Source organism: Chenopodium album, chromosome 8 (assembly GCF_948465745.1).
Source record: "Chenopodium album chromosome 8, dcCheAlbu1.1, whole genome shotgun sequence".
Lineage (NCBI taxonomy): Eukaryota > Viridiplantae > Streptophyta > Magnoliopsida > Caryophyllales > Amaranthaceae > Chenopodium > Chenopodium album.
The window spans coordinates 58,118,370-58,140,386 of record NC_137841.1 but is presented as its reverse complement, the minus strand read 5'-3'; the positions used below and the strand labels follow the sequence as shown (position 1 = coordinate 58,140,386).

Genomic DNA, 22,017 nt, shown 5'->3' with positions numbered 1-22,017 from the left:
TATACAAATTAAAGAAATAAAACCAAAATAGGAAGAGAGATGAGAAAGAGGTGATGAACGGATGGTGAAGGTGATGGACAGCCAGCAGTCGGCGACTGGCTGTCGGTAGGTGGGCTGCTGGGCGGCGGCGATTTCCGGCTGGTGGAAAAGCAGCAGCAGCAGCAGCAGCAATAGCCTCGCGCATGAACAAGGTCGATGTGTCGCATTATGGAAAATAAAGGGGAAAGAAAGAAGGAAGGTGTGCCACATGAGACCGTTTGGGCGGTCGACGGTGAATGATGGTGGAGGGTCGCCGACGGTGGTCGTTAGGCGGCGTGGAAGGGCAGGGATCATCAAGGTTGCGGGTTGTGTGGAATCACACACGTGAAAAACCCACGGGAAAGGGAAAGGGGAAAAGAAAGAAAGAAAGAGAAAAAGAAAAGGAAATAGATCCACTTTGACCATTTGACTTTTTATGTGTGGGAAATTTTGGGGATTTAAGAGCTATTTATATTATATTTTAGGGTAAATTAATGATATTTGGGATTATATGAGATAATACAAGGGAGAGATAATTGGCCTTATAATTAAAAGAATAATTGGGCTTGTTGTAGACATAAGTTGTAATTTTGTAGAGTAAGTATTGATCAACTTAAAACTCATTTTATTTAAATCCCATACTTAAAACAATTTGACCCAAAAAGAATATATATATTTTATAAATAAATAAAGAATTTATAAAATAAATTTAAAATACGAGGTATTACAAGTAACAAGAGCGACAACCCCTTAATACTCTGGAACAAGGTAATGTATTTGACTTGTTGACAAAGAATAATATTCGCCTCAACTCCCACAAAAATCAATAAGAAACTAAGTCAGTTGCCCACAAAAATCTAAAAGAAGTGAAGTCATCAATTGCCCACAAAAATCAGTAAGCCATTCTTATCACCATAATTTCCTCCATAAATCTATCCACCTCCATTAAAATTACTTGAGAGCCACAATTTCTACAATCATATTTCTGGTGGCTTTGCCATAATTAAAGAAATCGGGGGCATTTGGGTCGCGGATGTTGGGGTTTGGTGAGTCCGACTCACCGCGGAAACAAACCCAAAAACAAGACCACACTCGCAATAAATAAAACCATAAAAATAATTAAATTAATCACAAGATTAAGATAAGCTAATTACCTTTGACGCGTGCTTCGCTCCAAAATGAGCTCTTACTTGAAAGCTTCAAGTCCCGCTCACACGGAGACCTCCAACGAAGTCCACCCGCACCAACAAAACCGACTAGGTCCAATGTCTTGGGGTTAGCAAGACCCGACCAATAAAACCCGAGTAATTATATTGAGTTCAAAGGTTTTAACTAATTGTGATGCCTTTTTCAACTCTTACTCAAGCATCATTCCCAATGCCCATACTTGGGTATTTATAGGAAATGATGGGAGTATCATTTACTCTCCCATCAATGTGGGATAGTATGATTTTTCCATTTTATTTTAAAGCCAAAATAAAATTAATAATCAAGCTAGTAATAAATCAACAAGTGGCAAGCTCATGTGAGTGGTTAGGTGAGGACCACTTGGAGAAGGGGGGGACCAAACTTACTCCCCACTCCCACTCCCTCTCCCATAACCGGCCACCTCACTCCACACACACTCAAGGACCACAAGCCACATGGCACCCACCCTTGGGCACCAAGGCAGCCAAGGTGGGCTGCCATGTGCTGTTGTCCGTGGCAGCCACGCCCAACAAGCCCAGCAGGCCCAGCACTCGCATGCGGGCTGCCAGGCGCTGCTGGCCAGCAAGCCCAGCATGCTTGTGCGGGCTGCTGCTGGCCTTGCGCCTTGGCCAGCGCTGCTAGGCAGCAAGCAATGGCCTAGCCATGCTGCTGCTAGCTGTGGCGAGCTGGCGCGCCTAGCGTGCTAGCTGCTGCAGCTTGTTGCGGCATGGCTTGCTATCCATTGCGCGCACAAGGCTGTGCCTAGCATGCTAGCACGCACTAGGCAGCGCCTAGCCTTGCGATGCTAGCATGGGTGCGCTAGCACGCACCATCCAGCCTAGGCTCGGCTTGGTGCGCATGCTAGCCACCATGCTAGGCCATACGCCCTTAGCACTCGGTTTGCTTGGGCATTCCGATGCTAGGGGTATTTTGGTCTTTTGTTGATTTATTACTATTTCTCGTCTCGTCTTTCACTATTTTTCGACTCGACTTCCGACGCTCGGTTTCGACGCTCTAAGCTCGAATTTCCAACGTCTAAATAAATATTACTCGGTCGACTCATTAATTCCTTCCGAATTAATTCGTCGGTTCGGTTTGTTGAATGCTTAGGTGTGACCCGAAGGATTCAGTCAAGATTAAGCTGTAATATTAATTATTCATTAATATTACTGATCGGAAGCGGCCTCCACCCAGGCATTCCGATCACTTGACCTCACTGAATATATTAGCTTTCTAATAATTCTGAACCCACTAACGGAATAGTACACTTGTTCGAAGGACACCATTCCTTTCAATCTCCCACTTGTCCTTCCGGGCAAGTGCGCATTTTGTGTACAACCTTTTTGCTATGTCGCTTAATGTCTCTTCATGAACTATAAGGTAAGATTTATTTTGTCATCCTTATTACGTCCAGAAGTGTTTCCCGATTCCGAGTCCGACTGTGAATAAACAGATGGTTTCTAAAATCCATCCGAGCACGGCCATGCATTTTACAGTCTCGCTCTACGAGAGGCCTTGTATACAACAAAGACATCTTCCCTATTTTAGTAGGGGGACATTCCCAGTCTTGTAATGTAGCTCCTCTTACTGAGAGGACCTAGTTGCCCGAGTGTTGCCGTTATAATCCCCTATTACGGCAGACGTTTGACAACATCAAAGCGAACTAGTACTCAAACAAGAGAACTCACAATACTCATGGTCGAGGAAATAGGTTCCAATAGCCATAATGAGAAGTATACTTATGACAAATTTTTTAATTTCTTAAAGTATTCTCATAGGTCGATCCAGTATGGTTCTAAACCAATACCTGTGCAAATGATTTATGACAATCATGTCCTTGTAGCACATGAAACGGTGCTATAAATCAAACTACACACTAATCTCAATCGGTCATTAATCGTCCATCGTTTAAATGACCTTGATTAGGGATAATTTTCGATTATAATATTCAATGTTCACTTAATAGGTGTTTCCTTACCAAGACTGGTCTTGATACCCTATTTTGAATATTCTCATAATCGAATGGACTCATTATTTAATCCTAAACCACAATTAAATATCATAACGGAGTAATAAAATATTGCATGAAATTCTATATTACTCCAAAACTTGAATGGTTTTCCTTAGCGTCTTACATTAATTTTTCTCAAAATTAACTAAAACACTAAACAAGGAAATCAAAGCCAGTCTCCTACATATGCTTGATTCCCATTGCCTCAACGTGCTTGTTGTGCTTCACTTGAGGCAAAGGTTTAGTAAGTGGATCGGCTACATTGTCATCCGTTCCAACTTTGCAAATTCTGATTTCACCCTCTGATTTCCATTCTCGAATCATGTGAAATCGCCGCTTGACATGTTTGACCTTCTGATGTTCCCTAGGCTCTCTGGCCTGAGCAATAGCTCCATTGTTATCACAATAGAGGGCTATTGGACCCTTTATAGAGGGTACAACATCAAGTTCACCAACGAACTTACGAATCCAAACAGCCTCCTTAGCTGCTTCAGCAGCTGCTAAGTATACGACTTCAGTTGTAGAATCTGCAGTTGTACTCTGCTTTGCGCTCTTCCAACTAAACGCCCCTCCATTTAGACAGAACACATATCCAAATTGCGATTTGAAATCGTCTCTGTCTGTCTGGAAGCTTGCGTCGGTATAACCTTCCACAACTAAATCCTCTGCACCACCATACACCAGGAATTTATCCTTGTTCCTTTTCAGGTACTTTAGGATATTTTTGGCCGCAGTCCAATGCGCCTCTCCTGGGTCTGATTGGTAACGGCTCGTAGCACTCAAGGCATACGATACATCTGGCCTAGTACATATCATGGCATACATGATCGATCCAATAAGCGAAGCATATGGAATCTGATTCATTCTTACCCGCTCATCAAGTGTCTGTGGACACTGCTTCTTGCTTAGGGTTATGCCATGTGACATTGGCAGGTGACCTCTCTTGGCCTCCTCCATGCCAAATCGAGCAAGTACCTTATCAATATAAGTACTCTGACTCAATCCAATCATCCTTTTCGATCTATCCCTATAGATCTTGATGCCTAGTATGTACTGAGCCTCTCCCAAGTCTTTCATTGAGAAGCACTTTCCAAGCCAGGCCTTTACACACTCTAACAACGGAATGCTGTTTCCAATGAGCAATATGTCATCGACATATAAGACTAGGAAGGCGATGTCACTCCCACTAACCTTCTTATAAACACAAGATTCATCTGGATTCTTGATTAAACCAAACTTACTGATGGCTTCATCGAATTGCAGATTCCAACTTCTGCTTGCTTGCTTTAGTCCATAAATGGACTTCTTAAGCTTACAAACTTTCCTAGCATTGTTTTGGTCGACAAAACCTTCAGGCTGTGTCATATACACAGTTTCTTCCAAATAACCATTAAGGAAGGCGGTTTTGACGTCCATCTGCCATATTTCATAATTGTAATATGCAGCAATCGCTAGGAGGATCCGAACGGATTTAAGCATTGCGACTGGTGAAAAGGTTTCATCGTAATCAATACCATGAACTTGTCTGTAACCTTTTGCCACCAATCTAGCTTTGTAAATTAATACATTTCCATCTTTGTCGGTTTTCAACTTGAAAAGCCACTTACATCCGATAGGTGTATAACCTTCGGGTAAGTCAACCAAGTCCCAGACTTGGTTTTCAAACATGGAATCCATTTCAGATCACATGGCCTCTTGCCATTTAGCAGAGTCGGGGCTTGCCATCGCTTGCTTGTAGGTTTCCGGTTCATCTCCATCCATAATCAGGATGTCCTGATTCTCGGTTAATACTAAACCAAGATATTTATCAGGTTGAGATCTCGGCCTCTGAGACCTACGTAGGGTAATGGATTGAGCATTTGCATTGTCGGTTTGACTTTGCACATTTTGATCATTTTGACCTGCGTCAAAAGATGCTGTTTGAGCACTTTGATTGTCATTATGATTTTGTTGCTCATCCTCACGAACTTCGTCGAGTTCGATTTTCCTCCCACTTGTCATTTTGGAAAGGTGCTCCTTCTCCAAAAAGACACCATCGCAAGCAACAAACACTTTGTTCTCCGATTTGTTGTAGAAGTAATACCCTTTGGTTTCTTTTGGGTAGCCCACAAAGTAAACCTTGTTAGATTTGGGATGAAGTTTGTCAGAAATCAATTTCTTGACATATGCTTCGCATCCCCATATCTTTAGAAAAGATAACCTAGGAGGTTTCTTCGTCCATAATTCATATGGAGTCTTTTCTACAGCTTTTGATGGAGCACAGTTCAGTGTTAGTGTCGCAGTTAGAAGTGCGTGTCCCCAGAAAGAGATAGGAAGATCACTAAGACCCATTGTTGATCGTACCATGTCTATTAAGGTTCGATTTCTCCTTTCGGATACTCCGTTCCATTGTGGAGTTCCTGGAGGTGTCAATTATGAAAGTATACCCTTTTCTTTTAGATGGTCATCGAATTCTTGGCTCAAGTATTCACCACCTCGATCCGATCGAAGGGCTTTGATTTTCTTGCCAAGCTGATTTTCAACTTCACTCTGAAATTCTTTGAACTCTTCAAATGATTCAGATTTATGCGACATGAGGTAGACATAGCCATATCTACTATAGCCGTCTGTGAAAGTGATGAAATATCGATGTTCATTTCTTGTGGTTGAGCTCATTGGTCCACATACATCGGTATGTATAAGACCTAATAAGTCACTTGCTCTTTCTCCCAACTTGGAGAATGGCTGTTTAATCATCTTGCCTAATAGACATCCCTCGCAATTCTCAAACGATTCTAAATCGAAAGAGTCAAGAACACCTTCTTGTAGAAGTTTCTTGATGCGTTTGATGTTGATGTGGCCAAGACAACAATGCCACAAGTAAGTCTAATTTGACTCTATGGTCTTAGCTCTTTTGGTATCATTATTCACATTATAAAATTGTTTGTCTAAAGAAAGCACATAAAGGCCATTTTCAGAATGTGCATTACCATATAAAACATTATCGAGATAAAACGAACATTCTTTGTCCTTTACTCGAAATTCAAAACCTTTGGCGTCCAACGCCGAAATTGAAATAATGTTTTTGGTAATGTTAGGAACATAATAAACATTATCGAGTTCCAAAACTAGCCCGGTGGGCAAAGACAAACTGAGAGTTCCTACAGATACGACACCAATTCTGGCTCCATTGCCGACCCGGAGTTCAATCTCTCCCTTCTCTAGCTTTCTAGCGTTCCTTAGTCCCTGAGAATTGGAACAAAGGTGTGAGCCACATCCGGTATCTAATACCCATGATGTTAAGCTAGTGAAGTTAAAGTCTATAACGAATATACCTGATTCAGAAGCAACGGTTCCGTTCTTCTTATCTTCCTTGAACTTGAGGCAATCTCTCTTCCAATGTCCCTTCTTCTTACAGTAGAAACATTCGGAATCAGATTTAGAAGACGCTACCTTCTTATCCTTGGTAGCTTTAGACTTAGGCGGAAAAGTTTTCTTCTTACCTTTCCCCTTAAAGCCTTTCTTCTTCTTGCCCGAAAATTTAAACGGCTTGCCCTTTTTAATCATGAGCATATCATGCTTTCCCTCATCCTTGAGCGTTTGCTCAGCTTGCTTCAACATACCATGAAGCTCGGTGAGGGTTTTCTTCATGTTGTGCATATTATAGTTCATCTTGAACTGATCATAGCCTTTGTGCAGCGAGTGGAGAATGATGTCAATAGCCATCTCGGTTGAATACCCCGCATCAAGCCTTCCCATGTTTTCAAACAATCCAATCATTTTGAGTACATGTGGGCTGACTGGCTCTCCTTTCTTGAGCTTGCTCTCAAGGATCTGCCTGTGGGTTTCAAACCTTTCAGTTCGGGCCTGCTCTTGGAACATATTCTGCAATTCAGAAATGATCTCAAAAGCCGTCTCTTTTTCAAAGAAAGTCTTTTGAAACTCAAGAGACATTATGGCCAACATGATGCATTTGACATCTCGATTGGCACTTTGCCATCGATTTAGGGCAGCTTGAGTTACCTCCTCATTGGGAGCCTCGGGCATTTCCTCATCAAGGACATATTCCTTTTGCTCTTGCATGAGAACTATTCGCAAGTTCCTTTGCCAATCAAGAAAATTTGGCCCACTCAGCTTCTCCTTGTCGAGAATTGAGCGTAACGAGAATTGGTTGTTTGAGTTATTTGAAGACATGATTCTACAATTGAAAGAATTTTGAAATGAAAAACCATTCTTTATACTTAAATAAGATTGAATTCATGCATTTTAATCAAACTTATTTAAAACGTCTTATTCACACATTAAAGATTGTCCCCATTTTAGGTGAGAATAAGTCGATTCCAAGATCCAAAGAAACAAAGAGTGGTTAAGCATGCTTTGGCTTATCTTAACACTCAATCTCCTAAGGTAAGGAACGCTTTGCTAATGGCTCCAAGCCACTCTTGGTTGAATAAATCGTCGCATCCAATGCTCTCTAAACAATTTATTCACTTTGCCACGACATGTTAGGACTCCATCACTCATATCGTTGAGTATAACCAAAACCACCTTGCATACCCGGTATGCCTTACGTTCCTTGGAGAAGTAGTGATGCCTCGCTTTGGCGTAGCCCACCACTACCCTCATTCGGTTGGTAAGTGTGTTTTGGAATGGCAAGTTTTACTCAATATTTTAGGGACCTAGGGTTTCTATGTTGGTTGATTTAAGTGAACTAAATTAATCATCTCAACATTCGAAATCCTAAACATGCATCTAACATATAATTCATATATATAAACATAAATATATATCGAAAACATAAATAGAGATGCATTTGGCAACTAGCATGACCCCTTGAGATCTTCAAGTCTTCAAAATGTCTTCATTTGCAACTTCATGGCTTTGTCTTCTAAGAACCCCGTCTTCAAGACTTGACCAAAATATTACAATTGCTAGTATCTACGATTAGGACTAATCTAAATATTAAGGTACAAAAATACTCAACGGTTCGCAGACCGTATTTAGATTTACAAAAATACATCACGGATCACAATCCGTATTTTCTATCCTAATCGGGCCCCACTAGTTGCCATTTAATAAAACCTGTGAGAGAATTTACATTCCATTCATCCATTCACTATATGTGAATGGCCCATGCATTATACAACGATAAAAAGTAACAATGCATAAAACGCGCGAGAACTAGTAACTAATCTAGGTGGTTAATCCAATTAACACGCCTAATTAAACTAGTCAAAGTTGTTTTAACCGGGTATGGTAATAACTTAGAGACGCTCCCACTAAATTCCGCATCCAACTTAACTAATCCAATTAATTAAGTCGGTGAACCCAAATATTTGCCAAAATTAATTTTGCAAATGTCGCTCAAAACCCGAGGCCTAGCCTCCAAAAATTTTAATTAAATAAACAAAATAATTAAAACGACAATTTATGCAAAATTACGAATTCCAAAATGTCTAAGTGCCTAGCACTAAGACTTGGAGTCCAAAAAAATACCCTTAATTACATATTAAGCTACGCTAAAATTAACTTTAAAATAGCATCGCCTTAATAACCCGGGGTTATTGTGCCAATTATGGGATTGTACGTACCGTACAACAAGCACGTAGTATGCCCATGCGCACCCCCGCAACACCAAGCATGCATGTGGGCTGCTTGTGCTCGCATGCGCTACGCCCAGCCCAGCCAAGCGTAGCAGCACGCACAGCGCGCACATCATTATGTTGCTGCTGCGCCATCCTGCTGCTTGCTACTGGCTGGCGCGCTATGCTGCTGGCAGCGAGCAGCAGCCCACGCCCTTCCTCGCACACACACACGCACAACACCAAGCACCTAAGAACGAAGTGCCCAGCAGCCTCGGCAGCCACATATGGGTTGCGTGAGCAGCCCAGCTGGCCGAGAGCTAGCTCGGGGCTTTTAGGCCTCGTGTTGCGTGCTAATGCTTCGAAAATTATCGATTATTGTGTGTGACATTATAAATCAATTCTAAATTAATTTTAGAATCAATTTTGAGGAAAAATGAAAAATAACAAGTCAACCTTAAATAATTCATCCAAATGCAATTAACCAAATTTATTTCCAAGAACCATTCTTTAATAAAATTGGTTTAACTTGGTGTAATAAAATAAATTAGGGCAATTCTTACTATTAATTTAATCACTTTAAATTAATCTTGAGATTTTGACAAAATAAAAGGGAGTTGGAAAAAATGAACATAAGTTCAATAAAGACTCCAACTTTAATACTTGTGACTTCATGAAAAATTATATCTTCCAATATGAAGATAAACCAATTTCAATCACAAGTTTTAAACTTTATGATTCCAATCAACTAAAAAATGATTAAATCAACAAAGTTTAACCAAAATTCATGGAATTTAGTAACTCAAAGTTTCAATCACTTATCATAAATAAAGATTGAATCTTTAGTACTTGGAAGCAACAAAGAACAACTATTTCACACTTAATGCAATTAATTTGCAATTATGTGAAAAAATAAAACCAAACTTTCAAGCACCAATTACTACCAAGTAATCATGCTTAAAGTGGTCTAAAATTGCATATAAATAAAGGAAAGAACCAAATTCATAACCACCATAAATATGCAATCAATTTTCAAGGTTAGAAAGACTTAAAATTTTTCGTCAAAACGAAAAATCCCTCGAAAAATGCATTTCTGGTCGTTTTTTGGCTAAAAACAGAGCCCCGAAAGGATTACACCATTTCCAGAACGCCTTTTCCACCCAAAATTCACTATTTTTGGGTCGAAATCTGGGTTCGGGAGCTGAAGACAGCTCTAATACGAGGTAAAAATTGGAAAAACGAGTTACTAATCTAATTAGCAACTTAAACTAGAAAAATTAAGCCATAAAAACACCTTGAAAATATTATGATTTTAAAAATAAACGAGCGAGGCACCGATATCGCTGTTGGGGTTTGGTGAGTCCGACTCACCGCGGAAACAAACCCAAAAACAAGACCACACTCGCAATAAATAAAACCATAAACATAATTAAATTAATCACAAGATTAAGATAAGCTAATTACCTTTGACGCGTGCTTCGCTCCAAAATGAGCTCTTACTTGAAAGCTTCAAGTCCCGCTCACACGGATACCTCCAACGAAGTCCACCCGCACCAACAAAACCGACTAAGTCCAATGTCTTGGGGTTAGCAAGACCCGACCAATAAAACCCGAGTAATTATATTGAGTTCAAAGGTTTTCACTAATTGTGATGCCTTTTTCAACTCTTACTCAAGCATCATTCCCAATGCCCATACTTGGGTATTTATAGGAAATGATGGGAGTATCATTTACTCTCCCATCAATGTGGGATAGTATGATTTTTCCATTTTATTTTAAAGCCAAAATAAAATTAATAATCAAGCTAGTAATAAATCAACAAGTGGCAAGCTCATGTGAGTGGTTAGGTGAGGACCACTTGGAGAAGGGGGGGACCAAACTTACTCCCCACTCTCACTCCCTCTCCCATAACCGGCCACCTCACTCCACACACACTCAAGGACCACAAGCCACATGGCACCCACCCTTGGGCACCAAGGCAGCCAAGGTGGGCTGCCATGTGCTGCTGTCCGTGGCAGCCACGCCCAGCAAGCCCAGCAGGCCCAGCACTCGCATGCGGGCTGCCAGGCGCTGCTGGCCAACAAGCCCAGCATGCTTGTGCGGGCTGCTGCTGGCCTTGTGCCTTTGCCAGCGCTGCTAGGCAGCAAGCAATGGCCTAGCCATGCTGCTGCTAGCTGTGGCGAGCTGGCGCGCCTAGCGTGCTAGCTGCTGCAGCTTGTTGCGGCATGGCTTGCTATCCATTGCGCGCACAAGGCTGTGCCTAGCATGCTAGCACGCACTAGGCAGCACCTAGCCTTGCGATGCTAGCATGGGTGCGCTAGCACGCACCATCCAGCCTAGGCTCGGCTTGGTGCGCATGCTAGCCACCATGCTAGGCCATACGCCCTTAGCACTCGGTTTGCTTGGGCATTCCGATGCTAGGGGTATTTTGGTCTTTTGTTGATTTATTACTATTTCTCGTCTCGTCTTTCACTATTTTTCGACTCGACTTCCGACGCTCGGTTTCGACGCTCTAAGCTCGAATTTCCAACGTCTAAATAAATATTACTCGGTCGACTCATTAATTCCTTCCGAATTAATTCGTCGGTTCGGTTTGTTGAATGCTTGGGTGTGACCCGAAGGGTTCAGTCAAGATTAAGCTGTAATATTAATTATTCATTAATATTACTGATCGGAAGCGGCCTCCACCCAGGCATTCCGATCACTTGACCTCACTGAATATATTAGCTTTCTAATAATTCTGAACCCACTAACGGAATAGTACACTTGTTCGAAGGACACCATTCCTTTCAGCGGATTATAGGTATTAGAAATGGGTTTAGAATGACCAAAACCCATACCTTATGTTTGGTTGTCAAAAATATGATTTTTAAATCTATACCTCAAACCCATGAGGTTTGGGGTTTAGAAACCTTGGGAGGAGGTGGGTTTGGCTCATTCCATTCCCTTAGGTATCAAATACATGAAATTAAGGGGATGATATTCCATTCCAGAATTGAACCAAATTTGGTACCTGGTTTTTAGTGGACAAAGATTAGTCTATAAAAGGTTCCACTTAAGTGTCTGATAAGACTTATAATTAAAAAACTTAGAGTCGTCACCTCATTTTTATCCGAATAAAGACGGATTTAAAAAAAATAAGCAGGCAATTTAAAGAATTAAATCTAAAAAAAAAATCAACTGCTAACTCCATAAAAAGAAATAAGGCACAAGGTTCGGGGTTTAGGTTAAGAGAATCGAACGTCAGGAACTCGTCTTCCCTTCTAAGGAACGGGCTCTTACTATTGCGTTGTTAAAAATCAAGTTCTAAGACATGTAAACCAAAAAAAGAAAAAATTAATATAAGGTAGGTTTGAGCACCAAAGTTGCACTACGTACCGATCATAATGAGATTTTGGATTCACTCACGGATCAAAACCTTCGTAGTTCGGACAGGTGCTATGTTTTAAACAATCAATTCCATTGAGTTTTTTATTTGGGTAGTTGACATAAATGTCATTTTTGTAAGTGGGATTTTAGTGATCATTGACGGATTCACTCATAAAAGTAAAATGAACCACTTTGGTTGAGGAAAAATCACCCCGATTAGTGATCACCAAAAATGTCTTTTGAACAAGACAATACAACAAATGCGTCCCGATTGACGACTTTTAAGTGGGTCAAGGTATTTCTTTTGGAGTGAAACTGTAAGGGTTCACTATATAATCTCACTTTGGGTTTCAAATTCACTCAAGGGTAATTTTTGTAAGGTTTTAAGGGTTATGTGTTTAGGCTTAATGGAATTGGCCAAGTAAAACACGACACCTGTCAAGGCCTTACTTCCAAATAAAAGGGAACAATAAACTATTTAATCATATCCGATTGTCAATTTATCCATCGGGTAATTATGATAGGATATTAGTTTATTTTTGTGGAGATGGATAATTGTTACAACCTTATACAACTAAATAATTAATCTTAACCTCATGTTTGGAAATGAGGCCATAACCTCATATTAACAATCATTACTTATTAAAAACAAACAAGCAAAGTTATGATTCATTCTTGTGTCACAAAAGAATTTGAAATAAAAAGGTTCACGAAATTATAACAGAAAACAATGTTTGCTAAAACTTTAATTTCTGAAGTCATCTTGAAATAAAATTAAAGTCCTTAAGACATCATTTAATAAGATTAAAGATTTTTAAAACAACGACATTTAGAATTAAAGGCTCTTATTTCTGAAGTCTTCTTTAAAATAAGATTAAAGTTTCTTAAAAACACTTAGAATTAAGGCTTGTTAAAATTCTTATTTCTAAAATCGTTTTTAAAATAAGATTAAAGACATTTTAATTAAAACTTCATAAGTTAAGGATTATATGTATAATATAGTGTAATATAGGTTTCATACCATCATTAGTTTCTTAAAAAGAAATTAATACAATTTTTAAAAAGCAATTAAGAGGAAAACGTGCATATTTCATCTCTTGGATAGCTTGAACTTAAAAAAAAACATTAAATATCATAGAAAACTCGAAAAAATAATTGTGAGATATGGTTGGAATGCTCTTGAAAAGTTCTATTACTTGAGCTAAAGAAATGGAACTGATTCTGGTCGTAAGGGTTACTTCACAGGCCATCTTAGGGACATGGTAAATAATTCTTTACTCTTGAACAACCTTTGCTTAAACTCTTAACTCTTTAGGTCTTTAAGCTGACTTTAAGAAATAAATCATTCTTTAAAATATATATTAGGCGATCACGTGAATGTATTAACCTTTCATATTTAAAATGTATTATAAAGAGATACGTGCAATTAACCCCGCACTTTGTAACCTATCACCTCACCAATAGGCTTGGCTTTCTAATGTGGAGTAATGAAAGATTTAGGGCTAATTTAGCACCTAATATCGTCATTACCCCTATTGGTAACATCACATGAAAACAAACACATTAGTTAGCATAATAATAATAATTAAGGAAATTAAGAAAGGAATGAAGATAATATCTCGAACTAGATGTAGCAATTTTTTAGATAACCCTTCTTACTTATCAAGGATGAAAAGATGATCACTCCTTAATTAAAGTGCAATAAAAGAGACTAAGTGATTTTTTTTTTTTTTAGAGTTTTGAGATATTAAAGGAAATTAATGCAAAAATAAAGCTAAAGAACTTTTTTTTTTTATTAGAGAAAATAAACTTGAAAAATAAAGCTAAATCTTGAGAAACAAACCTTTTTTTTGTTTTTAATATAGACTAGGAATACTTAAGCAATTAAACTAATATTTTTTGACAAGGATAATAAAAAAATAAAATAAAATAAAAAAAGCTTGAACTTGAAATATTTTTTTTTTTATAGGAATTAAAGATGATAACAATAAAAATAACAATATCAACTTAATTATAAGATGTTTTTAATAAGATAATAATTTAAGAAAAAAGCTAAATTAGGGAGATTTTAGCTAAAGCAAAGATTAGAGGAGAAAATCTTTTAGAGAGAGAATTTGTAGGAATTTTTTGGTGTCTTCAAAACTTAAGAATTAGGGGGGTATTTATAGAAAAATAAAGGGGTTAATTTGTAAATAAATAAATTAAAATTCAAGGATTATTTTGGTAAATATCAAGATTTTGGTAATAATGAGAATCTTGATATTAAATCCTTTCGTTTTATATGTAACAAATTTACTTAATCTGTTTTGCAACACTTAAACTGATAAAATAAAGAAAACCGTAATAAAATCAACTCTAATATTCACATAACAAAAAGGTTCTAAAATGTCATGGCATATAAAAAAGAAAATATATGACCAAGTCATGTCATAACTCAAAAATAATACTCACATGGTATACGATAACAGGGTGCCTAAATTTAATTAGTGACTAATATAATCACCAAGGTGTTAAAACAACACTTATATAATAAAAATCAGCTCTGAGATGTCAGCTCTAAAAGATACACAAAGACCTTAGGTTACAATACTAATATGGTTGGACAAAATATTTCAGAGTAAGTAAAAAAAAAAGTAAAAAGAAAAATAACCCCTGCCCTTATTAGATAGTACATATAAATTTACCCAAGAACATCTAAACATACGACAAAACCTTATAAATACAAGCATTTTAAATAATAACCCTTATTAAAAATATAAAGTAAAGCAAATCATATAAAATCATAAAATTGACATGGTCAATGTGAAAATACATCATACAATATTAAGTCATACGACATAAATTTAAGGTGGTCAAGAGTAAAAAAATATTCCCTTGACCGAATGACCTTAAAAAAAAAAGGTGAACTCTTATCTTGCCCCACTCTACTAAAACACAAATTTTTACTTATCATAGTCGTAAAAGAAAAAGATAAAAGATACAAAACTAGATTAAAACAACAGGTAAACAAATAAAACAGAAGACCAAATTCATGTCGGCGAAGCAAATCAACATAACGGAAATTACTATTTAGAATAGTGTCAAATAGTATTTTGAATAGTGTCAAATAGTATATTGAATAGTGAAATGCAATATATGACACGTATGAAATCCAGTTGTCCCAATTAGCGTCAGATAAATATTGATACAATTGGTCCAAATTGAAATTTATTAGATATAATATTAACCGCGGGGGATAAAAAAAAGGTAACGCTAATTCACTATTGACAATTGCTTATCAAAATTGACGAAAGAATACACAAACTAGACTAAGTAAACAAATCATAATAATAATAATAATAATAATAATAATAATAATAATAATAATAATAATAATAATAAAGAACAACCAAAAAAAAAAGAAAAAGGAAAAAAAAAAGGTAATGGCTAACATCCAAACGAAATGGTGTAACCACCGTGAAGGAATTACCTCGCGCCCGGCTAGGTGTTCTAGCCGCTCCTTTTGCTCCTGGCTAGCAATACGGATCGTTGGCTAGTACGGGAGTTGTAAATCCAGGTCATACTCCTCCCTCGAGCTAGAACTCCTACCGAAAATAGATCGAGCCCTCTTTGAAGCCATGGTAAAAATGGGTATGAAAATTAATTTGAATGGAATTCAAAAATTTTGATATAGAAATGTAGAGGATGAAGAGAGGATTAATAATATGCAAAAATATTTGGATTTGGGTGAGAAATGGGGAAGAAAACTTAGAGAGAAGGTAGAGGATTTAAGGTTTTAGAGAGAGAAAGTTATGGAGGAAAGAGAATAAGAATGAGAAAAGAAAGAAGAAAGAAGAAAAAGAAAGGGAATTAACCCCGGATGTGTGTCACGCCTGGTCAGGTGGACGTTCGCCCGATCGGGCGATCTGGATATTTTTCTGCCATTCTCTCGCGCCCGGTCGGGCGGCCCTTCGCCCGGTCGGGTGATCTAAGTGACCGAATTCGTTTACTCTCGCGCCCGGTCGGGCGCCCTTTGCCCGATCGGGCGATCTGATGCTGAAATTTTCGTCTCTTCTCGCGCCCGGTCGGGCAAGATTTGCCTGATCGGGCGGACGAATATGTCCGTATACGACGAGTTTCGCGCCCGGTCGGGCGAAAAGACCTGCTTTTTCTAACCCAACTCTCGCGCCTGATCGGGCGAACTTCGCCCGGTCGGGCCCGAGGCTATTTGACGAATTTTTTTTTCTTTCTTATTTTCTTCAATTTTTGGCTAACTCTTTTCCTTCAAAACTGTACAAAAACTCATAAAAGTCATTAAATTCCCTCATCTCTTCTCTCATAAGAAAAAGAAAGAAAAACTAGTCTAAAAAAGCATTAAAATACGGGTTACCTACCGCAAAGCGCTGGTTTATCTAGGTCTCGCACGACCTTCTTACCAAATACAAGAACTAGGACCCTTGGCCTAACGCTTGGTCGGGCGGTTTTGCACCCGGTCGAGCGGTGTTTTGGCTACGACGCGACTTCCTGACATACCCTGTGGGACGCCAATTCACCTTATCTGGTGGATCCTCCTTGACTTGGGTTGGGGGCTCTTCAATGCTACGCACTAAAGATGCCTCTTTGATCGAGGGTTGCTTCAAATTGTCATTACATTTAGCACTTGCAACTTGATCTGGCGGAACACTCACCGTAGGCTCAATTTCCACAACTTGCTTGATTGATTCCACCGTTTCGTCCTAAAAACCAAGACCGACAGTGTAGAGGGCTCTTTCTATTGCATCAGCTTCCTTCTGCCATCTGTCTATCTCATCTAAAAGGGATGCAACACAAGATACCGCCTCCAAGGGATCTTTTTCAAGAGCTTGGGGCTTGTTAGAATAATTCTGAACCACATTAACACTAAAGCATTTCTCCTCTGTCATGGGGCTTTTAGGGGTATTATTAAGATTAAAAATAGTGTTAAGGAATGGTCTACCCAAAATGATTGGGGTTTGCATATCCTCAGCCATATCAAGAACAACAAAATCAAAAGGTATATAAAATTTACCTACTCTAACGGGAACATCCTCTAGAACACCTAAGGGGTATTTGAAAGAACGGTCGGCCATATGTAGAGTAATATTAGTAGCTTTTAATTTACCCATATTCAACTTGGAACACACAGATAATGGCATAACACTAATGCTAGCACCCAAATCACACAATGCATTATCAATCATTAGATTGCCAATATGACAAGTGATAGAAAAGCTACCCGGATTTTTTAATTTAGGTGGAGATTTATTTTGAAGTACGGCACTACACTCTGCAGTGAAAGCTACTGTCTCTACCTCACTAATAGACCTTTTTCTTGTCAATATTTCTTTCATAAATTTTGCATATGTAGGAATTTGTGTGATTAATTCAGTGAAGGGAACTATTACCTTCAAATCTTTTACCATCTCCGGGAACTTACCAAACTGCTCATCCAAATTTGTTTTCAGTTGACAATTGGGGAATGGAAGTTTGATAATTGGCTTTGGAGCATTATTACTCTTATCTGGAGTGGCCACCTTCTCTGGAGTCGTACCCTGCAATGCAGAATTAGATATATTAGTATTATGCTTTAGCCCTGCAGGGCTATTAGCTACATTGTCTAGTTTAACGGAATCAAGATTAGCATTATTTATTAAAACAGGTTCATCAACTCTGGGCATAGGGGGCCCTTCATAGTTTGAAGTATTCCTTAGAGTAATTGCATAGGCTTGATCCGTAGGCCTGGTCGGCTGTGCTGGAAGAGCTCCCTATTGACGGGCTTGTAGAGTAGCGGAAAGTTGCACAATTTGATTATCTACAATTTTATTATGTGCTAGAATTGAATCAATTTAATTTGTGCATCTCTACTCTCCATGTGCTTATGCATATTAACCAACATCGCTCTAATTTCTACCAAAGTAGGGTCGGAAGATGAGGAGGATTGTTGTGGTTGGTTTTTATGGCCAGCATTGGGATGGTAATATTTCTGCTGTTGTTGCTGTGGCGCCAGTGGTTCTTGTGGTGCTGGATTTTGAACATTAGTACTCCGGTAGGAAAGGTACGGATGATTCCGGTACCCAGGATTGTAGGTGTTGGAGTATGGGCTATTATGCATATAAGCTTGAAAGGCATTAACTTTCTCCATGGAACTCCTGCAATCTTAATCCCAATGACCTATAATTCCACAATTTTCACAAAAAGCCTCATTAGCATTATTATTAATTGCAGAAACATTAGCTTTATTGGCAGTGCTAAGATTATCTAATTTTTGGCAAATAGAGGTCAATTGAGCTTGCAAAAAGGATACAGAGTCAATACTATGCTTCCCCTTGTTAGCAAAGCCTTTAGGATTCCCATATTGGGAATTATGTATCGCCATATCTTCAATAACCTGACCTGCATCATCAACATTAAGATTCATAAACCTCCCACTCGCTGCAGAATCTAAAATTATTCTAGATGAATTTCCAATGCCATTGTAAAAGGCTTGGATTAACTGCCATTGTGCCAGATTATGGTGGGGGCATTCTCTTTGTAGGTCCTTGAACCTCTCCCAAGCCTCATATAAAGTTTAATCGGCTTCTTGGGCAAAGTTATGAATTACACTCCGTAGTACGGTTTTTCTCTCTGCAGGATAATACTTGTTATAAAAATTCAAAACAAGAGTTTCCCAGTCAGTTATACCAAGTGCAGTTCTATTTAAACCATTAAACCATAATTTGGCTTTTCCAGTTAAAGAGAAAGGAAAGAGAATCTCCCTCATTTGGTCTTGTGTGACCCCGGCTTGCCTGATGGTATTACAATACTGACAATAGTCTGCAATGTGAAGATTAGTGTCTTCACCCTTAGCTCCACTAAATTGCTTCCTCTCTATCATCGTTATAAATTGGGGTTTAATCTCAAATTGTACCCCATCAAGAGCCGAAGTGGGAGTGAGATGTGGAAAATCCGTGAGCTTTGGTTGTGAGTAATCACTAAGCTTCTTTGGAGCCGTCATCTCTGATTCTAAATTTGATGATACCTCTGAATCGCTAGAACCAGTTGGAGGATCTCGGTGATTATTGTTATCACCAGAGTCCGCCAGAATTTTCTTGTAAAGGTTCTTCTGTCTATGGAAGGATCGTTCGATCTCAGGATCGAATGGGACGCACCTTGATCTGGAACACCTGGGCATAAACAAAAAATACTAAAAGCAAATATGAGATTTGCCTCAAATAACTAACGTTCTCTGAGACAAAAAGAAATAACCTAGACTACAAAAATAATCAGAAACAAAAATAAAACCGTTTCCCCGGCAACGGCGCCTGTAAAGTCGTATCCCCTAATCAAAAGTAATTCCTAAATCCTCTAACTAATGTAGATAGGGAAGTAGGGTCGAATCCACAGAGAAACGAGTCTTTTTATTCCTAATTAATTAAAGTAATCTAAATTATAACGTAACCAATATGTAAATTTGGATAGGAAACTAAACTACGGAGATTAAAAATAAGGAGAAAACAATATATAAAATGATCTAGGGCATAGGCTCACCAATAAATAATATTCCAGGGTAAAACATAATAATCAATCATCAAGCATACATTAATCAGATCATAAAGGGGTTTCGCTACGTATTACGATCACACAATTAATTTACCGGTATTAAATCTCATCTTTCGAATCTCGACTCAACCATTTATAAATTAACCTGCCTATTGAAACTAGACCTAAACATCAATTCTCATCTGTCGAATCTCGAATCAATATTGTTAAACTCATGCATAAAAGATCTGCGCAAATCTAGTCACAGAGCATTAATTCAATCAATAGGAAATTAATCTAGCATTGACAATTAACAACAATAAATTACCCCTTTATATTATTTATGGATCCCCACAAACCCTAGAAATAAAACTACTCACACATAATAAAAACTAAACTAATCAAAGCAATAAAACAAGACATGATCAAAGAAATAAAATAAACAACTAAGGTTAAGAGAAGAGAAATCGTTATTAAATAAATCTCGAATTAAGAATAAAGTTGAGAACAAAGTATATGAGAGAGAAAACTAATCTAAAAGCTAAGTAGAGAGAGAAAATCTAAGAAAAAATTCAGAAAGAGTAAAAGAAGGTAAAGAAAGATTAAGAAAAGGTACTAAACTCGTTTTACGGAGAAGTATTTATACTTCGTAAGAATCCTAAACTAAAACAAACTTAAACATCAAAATTAACTCCTAATAATAATACGCGCCCGATCGGGCGAGGCACTGCCCGATCGGGCGCGCCTTTTTCCTCTCAAGTACATTTCTCGCGCCCGACCAGGCGCGTCTTCGAGCGCCGACCTTTGCTTCCCTCGCCCGGCCGGGCGCGCCTCCGGGCGCCAGCCTCTTTGGCCGGGCGGCTCTCTTGGGCCACTATTTGGACTATGATTGGGCTCCAATTCTTCGGGCCAATCTGGGTTTCCTCTTTGGGTCCTGAATACTCGGTCCAAATTCCCTGGTATCAGATATACCGAGTCCTTAATCACCGGTTTCATGGCTCTAATCGGACCTGGGCTATAAAAATTGGTCGTGCTTCTCCAATGCTCGTGATTGCTCCATAATATCTCGAGAAAATGCTCCTAAAGTGCAAATCCCTGCAAAAGTCAACCAAATCTACGAAAACACTAGAAAACACCAATTAGTAATAAAAGTGGCTCTAAAGAGCCAAAAACACTACTAATTATGACCAAGGGACGGGGGTAAAATACTATATAAAATAGACACATCAGTTAACTGGTCATATAATAGGGTAGTGCACAAATCGCAAAGATCACTAAAAAAAAAATAAAAAATAAAAAAAACTCTAACAATCTAAGTGAACATACGAATATACTTATGATACTCTAAAGGAGTAAACTACACTTGTTTATAAGGAAAATGACACATTCCCCTGGCGAGACAAAAATATTGTACTTTATACTATACGATTATTATACATATGAAAGGAATGGTGTCCTTCAAACAAGTGTATTATTTTGATAGCGGGTTCAGAATTATTAGAAAGCTAATATATTCAGCAAGGTCAAGTGATCGGAATGCCTGGGTGAAAGCCGCTTTCGATCAGTAATATTAATGTATAATTAATATTACAACTTAATCTTGACTGAACCCTTCGGGTCACACCCTAACAAATATACGAACCGACTCGACGAATTAAATATGAAGAAATTAATTCGTCGCCCGAGTGTTAAATATTTAGACATCGGAAATTCCAGCTTAGAGCGTCGAAACCGAGCGTCGGAAGTCGAGTCAAAATAATAAAAGACGAGACACGAAAGTAATAAATCAACAAGACAAAAATACCCCTAGCATCGGAATGCCCCGAGCAAACCGAGTGCTAGGGGCATTTAGTGTAGCATGGTGGCTAGCATGCGCACCAAGCCGAGCCTAGGCTGGCTGGTGCGTGCTAGCGCACCAATGCTAGCATCGCATGCTAGCAGCGCTGGCCAACGCGAGCAAGGAGCATCGGCACTCAGCAAGCAGCCCGCATCCTTAATGCGCGGCTTGCTGGCCAAGTGCACAAGCAGCCCGCACAAGCTGTGCTGGGCTTGCTGGCCAGCAGCACCAAGCAGCCCGCACACTTGTGCTGGCCCTGCTGGCAGCCGCACATGGCAGCCCACCTTGGGTGCCTTGGTGCCTAAGTGTGGTGCCATGTGGTGCATTGTAAGGGGAGGCTTGAGGAATGAGGTGGCCGGTTTTGGAGTGGGAGTGGGGAGCAAGTTTGGTCCCCCCCCTCCTCCAAATGGTCCTCACCTAACCTCTCTCATGAGCTTGCCACTTGTTGATTTATTACTAGTTTGATTATTTATTTTATTTTAGCTTTAAAATAAAATAGAAAAATCAAATTCTCCCAC

General features: G+C 38.9%; 1 non-coding gene across 1 annotated transcript; it reads left to right on the top strand.

The window, feature by feature from the left end:
- Positions 1-18,650: 18,650 nt before the first annotated feature.
- Positions 18,651-18,757, top strand: LOC145557079 (small nucleolar RNA R71). Its single transcript, XR_014092155.1, has one exon. It is a non-coding gene; the product is annotated as a small nucleolar RNA R71 (small nucleolar RNA).
- The last annotated feature ends 3,260 nt before the right edge of the window (positions 18,758-22,017 follow it).